Source organism: Erithacus rubecula (genome assembly GCF_903797595.1).
Source record: "Erithacus rubecula genome assembly, contig: scaffold_110_arrow_ctg1, whole genome shotgun sequence".
Lineage (NCBI taxonomy): Eukaryota > Metazoa > Chordata > Aves > Passeriformes > Muscicapidae > Erithacus > Erithacus rubecula.
In genome coordinates, this window is record NW_027636301.1 from 554,454 (window position 1) to 562,122 (window position 7,669).

Here is a 7,669-nt window from a genome sequence, read left to right on the forward strand (position 1 = left end):
TAGAACAAAGTAATGCTGCCAACATGGACCTGGCTAAATCCAGCAGATGGAATCCTGGAATTATCTAATCCTTTGGGTTGGAGAAGACCTCTGAGCACATTGAGTCCAGCTGTTCACCCAGCACTGTCAAGCCCAGCACGGAACCACGAAACCACATCCCTGAACTGCCAAGGCCTGGACAACAGGCTCTGAGCCAAAGGTGACCTCTGGGTGAACCTTCCAACCAAAGGATATCTTTGAATACAGTCATTAGCAAAATATGCATTGTCATTAGTGATAGATGTATGCACTCATTAATAAAATATATATTGTCCTTTCTGTATTTAGAAGCTGAACAAGGCCATGGAATCCGACATCTGGCCTTGTTTGGGAGTGTATGATCAAAGTCAGCTCCCTTGGTTCCTCCTTGAGCCCTGGTCAGGCTTTGGGAGGAACCCAAGAGGAGAATGAAACCAGAATGATGCACAGTAAATGACACCGATTCTTGAACTTGGTGTCTGTGTCTCTTCTGCTGACCCTGCCCACTAGTAAAACAAAGTTGCTGTAGTCTGTCTAGATTGCCAGAAAATGTTGATTTTTTGTATTTCAATGTAAGGAATTAGTCCTGTGCAAAACTCCCAGACACAGAGGGAAAACCTTCCCTAGAGTTTGCTGCCTCTGGAATGGGCTTAGTTCAGAGCATCATGAGAACAATGGGGAAGTCAGCTGAAAGAATCTGAACCACTAGATGTATTAAAATGCATATAAAAATTGCATATGGGAAAATGAAAAGCACTTTTTTTGGGGGAAGATGAGGATGAATTTTATTAACAGCATCCCAGAAATAGTACTAACAGAGAGAATGATTGTTGTCAAAATGCTCCCACATGGAGCAAGACAAAAGGTTTTTAATCTTGAACTTGGATTCACTTGTGCAAAGGAAAAAGTAATATTATAATCAATACTTAAAGACATATATATAACATAATAAAAATTTGTTGTATGTAATTCACATATGTATAACGACATAGTAAAATAATGCTCCAAATAATAATTTTTTAGCTTTTGCTGCTCAGGGATGTAACACTAAGTACTCTACACAAAATTACTGTCCAGGACCCAAGCATCACTGGTGAAATCTGTGAGATTGTATACAATGAATGAAGGAGGAAAGGATTAAATTGGCAGTTTTTATAGTGTTTGCTGACACTAAGTTGTGGAATGCTTTATCTGCTCCTGTGAAAAATAAAGTGAGTAAGACTGTTGTGTTTTTCATACACCAGACCACCCACAGGCTGAAGCATTAATTGAACAGATGAAGGGGTTGTTAAAAGAGCAATTGGAAAAAAATTAGGAGATGGAAATTAATTGCAATGAAAATCCCATCTCACAGATGTGCTCCATGCCCTTAACAATGGGCCCAGTGGGAAATGGAAATCCCCTGGATGTGCATGGCTGCACCCAGTTTGCAAATACAACCATGGACAGTGACACTTGGACTGCCTGGGAAATTATTCTGGGTGTGATGGCCCCTGACAGGGCCACCCCAGAGGCTGCAGGGCTGGACCTTTATGCAATGGAATTAGTTAGGATAAATCAGAAGCACATGAGAATGATCAATACCAGAACAGTTATTCAGATTCCTTCAGGATTCTTTTGGTTTGATAAATGCTCACTCAAGCTAGACCTTGAAATGTTCATGTCCTTGGAGGAGTAATTGGTGCAGATTATCACGGAGAAATTGAAGTAATTCTGTTAAACAATAGTGAACAATTGGATTATTCCACCCCATATTTAATTGTGGAACAGCAGCACAATTATTGATATTGCAGTTTTAAAAACAATTGTGAAAAAAGGACATCCACTTCAAATCTCTGCTGTTCATAGAGATGAAGGGTTTGGATACACCAGTCTTAATAACGGAGCCAGAGTGTGGGTGCAGAAGCCAAATGGGCCTCCTGAGCCAGCTGAAGGAACAGCTCTGGGGAAAGACAGCACTGTTTGAATCCTGAAACCTGGGTGAGAAGGATGGGAATATGTCCCTGCAGCCATGTGTTCTGTGCCAGAACAAGTGGATGTTATGGGATATCGTTTTACAGATCCTGCCTGACCAAATCTCCTTGTTTGTCCCAACAGCTCTTTGGAAAAAGCTCTGTTCCACGGGGCTCCGTGTGAAGGCTGACGTGACACTGAGGCACTTCCACAGGAATTCCATCCAGGATCCTGGGTGCCCTCAGGGACTGGGACCAGGCACCTCTCCAGCCAAGGGGAAAGGACCCACCAAGCCTTGTCACCCACAGACAGCACGGTACAGCTGAACAGCAAAGGACCTTGGGGACATTATTCTGGAATTAAACAGGTGTCAGCTCTGTGGACAACAGAATTATTGTTCCTAACCAAAAGGAGATTGAGGAAAAAGAATGAAAAACTAAACTACTACTAATGTTACTAAACTACTACTGATGCCTGTAAATTGTATCTTGATAGTCAGCCAGAGTCATTGTTTGCAGAAACACCTCTAGAGTTTTACCAAGGATTATTCATGAAAATGGTCATGAAAATGTCAAGATCAAAAGCAGCCAAAATACTCAATCTAACAAATTGCTGTATATGCTTTCAACCAGAGGGAAATCAAGGCAGAGCCATGGTTTGGCATGATTGTCATGGGTTACTTTTTTAAAATGAGCCCTGTCGTGCATTTGGTGCTGAGCCCTTGAATCTCATGGCCTGAGAGGAGATGGCACAAACCTTTCCAGGAGTCCAAGGCAGAAGAAAAACCCAAAGTGTCTCAAAGCATTAATGGGTCCCACTGAGGTCCATCCCCTACAAAGGCTCCTCATGGACTCCTTGGAGGAAAGAACTGGAGGCCATGATTGCCCAAAAACCTCGCAGAGACTCAGAGAAGAAAGGGAAAAGGAAAGTACCTCAAAAAAGCTGGAGTACCTTGAAGTATTAATGAGCCCCGCTGAGTGTTGTTACTGAGAAGGGCTCTCAAGAGACTAAAGCAGAAAATTGGAGGCCATGATTGCACAAAGCTCTCAGAGACTCCAAGGCAAAAGCAAAACCCAAAGTCCTTGCAAAAACGTGCAGTCCCTGGCAGCATGAAGGAGACCCCAGGGCTATTTCTGACCAAGGCTCTCCAGGAACTGGTCCCAGCAGATCCCTGAGGCCACTGGGATGTGGGGGGGACACTGAGGGCAGCACAAGGGGTGACAGTGCCCAGCCTTGCTGGGGCTGTGCCAGGAGACCCCAGTGGCTCAGGACAAGGTGTCTCCTCAGAGCTCTTGGTGGCACAGACCCTGCTGTGCCCCAGGACACCAAGACTTGGCTTCTCTTGGTTTCCACCTGTCATCTCTGCCTCCAGTTCTCTGCTCTGATTGAGGTATGGGGACACTTTCTCACTAAGGTCCCTGCCTGGGACCCATTAAAACTTTAGGAAACTTTTATTTGATTGATTTTGACTTGGAGTTCTTGAGAGGTTTCCTAACAAACCATGGCTCTGCCTTGATTTCCCTCTGGTCTGGTGCCGTTCATTAGGAATGTTTCTTATAATATTTGTGGAAAAATATATCAAAGTGCATCTTAAAAATATTCATTTGTATTTTAAAGGGTGTATGTTATTGCTGTTCTCTTTAAAGCAGAGGTGATTGCAGCATTCTGTGATTGACATAGATCCAGGGTCTCTCCTCAGGAGATCTGACCTGCTCAGAGAAGCTGTGCCTTGAGGTGTGACCCAGTGTGGACAATCTTGCTCCACATTCCCCAACCCCATCCTGTCTTCCCTCACTCACCTGTGTCCTGCTTTGCTTGGAGAGCTGCCTTCATTCAAGCAAACAGGATTTTTCCTTTTCTTTTTTTTTTACTTTTGAAGCAATCTAAAACTCCTAATTTTCCCTATGGAAAACAGACACACTCCTCAGGTGTGTGCCAGCCCAAGGTGCCACCAAGGAGGTTCAGGCCGGGGATCGGGGCCTCAGGGGTTGTGCCTGGAGTCGGCGCCATCTTTCCTTTGATCCTCAAGCTCCCATCATGCCCCGCGGCCCCATAAAGCCCCATTAGAGCCGGGACTACAATACCCATCATGCCCCACAGCCTCATAAAGCCCCATTGGAGCCAGGACTACAATACCCATCACTCCCCGAGGTCCACAAAACACCGGTATTTCCCCCCCAATATGTCCAATAGATGTCCTCCAGGATCCCCAAGTGTACCCTCAACGCCCATTTGGGAACCTCCCCAAACCATCCCCGAATCCCCGGAACACTCCCAACCCCACAGATGCCCGTTACAGCCACTTCTGGGAATTCATCTCCTGCCATCCCCCATGACCTCAGAGCACCTCATAACCCAGTCAGTCGTCTAAAATTCCTGCTTTCCTGTGCCCTAAAGAGCCTGGTTAGAGCTTCCCAGGATCCCTCCAAGCTCTCCTGAATCGTACACGTTCCCCTCTGAGGACCTTAAGTCGCTGTTCAGAGGCAAAAGTGTCCCCGCAGGGCCCTCCCAGACCCCAAACTCTCGGCAAGAGGCAGTTCCGGGATTACAGCACCCATCATGCTCCACGGTTCCAGTAACACGCCATTCCAGCTGAGACTCCATCCCCCATCATGCCCCATGCCTCACAAAGAGACATTGCAGTTGCGCCTGGAGCTCCCATGATGCTCTGCAGCCACTTTACACCCTACTATACCCGCGCCTACAACTCCCATCATCCCCCACGCCCTAGAGAGTCCTGACAGTGCTCCTCCAGTGCCTGCCTTGTCCCCGAAGGGTCCCAGATTCTCCTCCGTGACCTCCAAGTGCCTCCCTGGACCCCCAAGTGCCCCTCTGAAGCCCAGACTTCCTTCTAAATTTTTTCTCCAGACACAAAACTGCCCCAAATGTGCCCCAGAAATGTCTCCCTGGACCCTGAAGTACCCACCTTGACCCTGTCTGAAAAAAAGCTGATAATAAAGATGATAAAAAGATTACAAATATTATGAATTATCCTAAAGAGAGAGAAACAAATTAATTCGGGGATTTGTCTTACTTAGAAACAATGACCAATAATTTATTTGGTTGCTAATAATATGAAGTTTATGAATGTAATTATAAAAATGTGTTTTAAATGTATAGAATAGTAATATTATATCTCATTAAAATATAATTTTATTATTTAATAATTTTTTTTTTTTTTTAAGATATATATTGGAGGTTTTTTATATTTTTGGTTGCCAGTCCCAGGTGGGAGATATCAAGAGTTGGTGAGTTTGGGGGTGAGGAGCAGGTTGTCTGAACTGGGTCAGTCTGCAAGGGGCTCATACTTCTCTGTGCCCAGAGCTCTTAAGCAGACATTCAGCACGAAGATCACCTGTGGAAAGCTTCTATCAGTTTATCTCTGAAATGAAAAACAGGAAAACATTCCCTTGAGGAAAATAAAGAAGTCATGAGACACACTTTCAAATCTTCCTCCTTAACAGAACTCCAAACTGACTCCAAACAACTGCACAAGCCCTGGAGACTTGATGACAAATAAAGACAGGAAAAGAGCTCCTGAAAACTTTCTGTATTTTAATGATCCCCATGGTGGATTTGGGGCTGAGTCCAGGACCCTCAGGCACTGAGAGAAGGTTGAAGAAGCTGCTCCAGGAGTCAAAAGCAAAACTCCAAGTGCCTTGGAGCATCACTGGCTCCACTGAGGGCAGGGGCTGCCAAAGGCTCCCCAGGGACTGGTGAGAGCAGATCCTTGAGGGCAGGATTTCAGGAGCCAAAGGCTGTGAGCAGGAACTGCAATGCTGAGCAAGGCCTGGGCTGGTTGGAGGCAGCAGAAAGGCCAAGGGCTGAGCCCAGGCCTGGCCCAGCAGGGCCTGTCCCTCACGGGTGGCTCGGGGCTGTTCCTGTGGCACTGGGATGGGAGGTGCAGCAAGGACAAATGGCATCACCCTGTGTGACACTCCAGATGCTCATGGAACCAAGGCCAGTGTGACACTGCAGGGCCTCATGGAAACAAGAGGCCATTGTGAGCCTGAGGGGCTGTAACACCCCAGAACACTGAAATACTGGGGGTCACTAAAAGTTTCTTTATTCAAGCTTGGTGCACAGGAGAAACCCCAGCCAGATATTCTCAAGAGGTCAAAATGACACAAAATTTTACTGGAAAAGTATGGAAAAATTAAGGAATGCTTGAAAAGTATTTATTACAACATCCAATTCAACATAAAACACTTGTCATTTCAGGAACTTCATTAGCTTAATCCATGTAACCATAGAAAGCATTAAACACTTCAACAACTTCAGTTGTTGAGATACCCAAAACTGTTCCATATCAAGAGCATCAGGAGAGGAGAGAGAGAGAGACAAAAAGACAGAAGCTCTATAGAGAGACACACACATGGCTACCAACTCCTCGGGTTCCAGTGTGGGTGAGACAAAGCCCCCAGCAGAAGGCAGGGTACAGCCCATGGGGTCAGTGGCTGCTCCGTGTTTTGAGCCCCTGGGCCTTTGTGGGCCTCCCCCCAGGTGGGACTTGTGATTGCTCAGGCAATCAGAGCCTGGGTCAGCACCAGCCCACTGTGTGACTGACTGACAGCTCATCCCGAGGTGTCTGGGAAATTGATCTCATCCAGCCTCTGACAGCGACCATGGTGACACTGTAGAACCTCGTGGAACCACGGGTCAGTTGTGACAATGCGGGTCCAAGGACCCCGTCGTGACTCTGCAGAACCTCCAGGAATCATGGGGTCAGTGTGACTGATAGGAAAAATGCCTTTAAAGAGAATACCGTGAATGAAGGTATGGAAGGTTACATCTTTGAAATGGATCTTAATGTCTTTATTAACTTCAAGCAAAAGGTTTATTAAAGCGCCCAGTCAGCCTGGCTCCTTAAACAGACAAGTGGGTCTGCGGGAGCTTGAGGTTATGAACTTTGGCATAAAATGACAGTTTCAAGAGGGGACGGTGTGGCAAGGAGTTTGGGACAGCTGTATCTTCCTAGTACCTGGACAATGGGGAAAAGGAGAGGGCAACCTGTGACAAGGAGTTTAGGATAAAAGGAGGCTTCAGTTTATGGAACCACAGAAGAGGCAACCCCATGTGTGTGTGCCCTGGTGGACTCTTTCCCTTTATTCAAATAAAGCTGAATAACTCCTCTGTCTCCTTTATGGACACTGGCTTTTCACAGTGTGATTTTCCATACATGACACTATGGAATGTCAGACAACCAAGGAGCCATTTTTACATACCAAAGCCTCATTAGAACAAATGAACCATTGTTGACAGTGCAGAAACTCATGGAACCAATGGGCCATGGTGGCAGTGTGGATCCATGAACACCATGGAGACATTATGGAACCTCTTGGAACCAAAGTGACCATTGTGACACTCTGATGCCTCATGGAATCAGGGGGATCACTGTGAAACTCAGGACCCCTATGGAACCAAGGGTCAGTGATGAAGCTGTGGGCCTGTAGAACCAAGGAGCCATTGTGACACAGCAGGGCTGCATGGAGCCCAGGGGCCATGATGACACTGCAGGACCTTATGGAAGCAAAGGGCCATGGTGACACTACAGAAGCAAGGAGAATATTGTGACAAGGAGAATATTAAGATGAGGAGAATATTGTGCCACTTCAGGGACTCATGGGCACAAGGAGAACATTGTGACACTGTGGGGCCCAAGGAAACCAAGGGAATGTGGAACAGGTCTGTCTGGCTG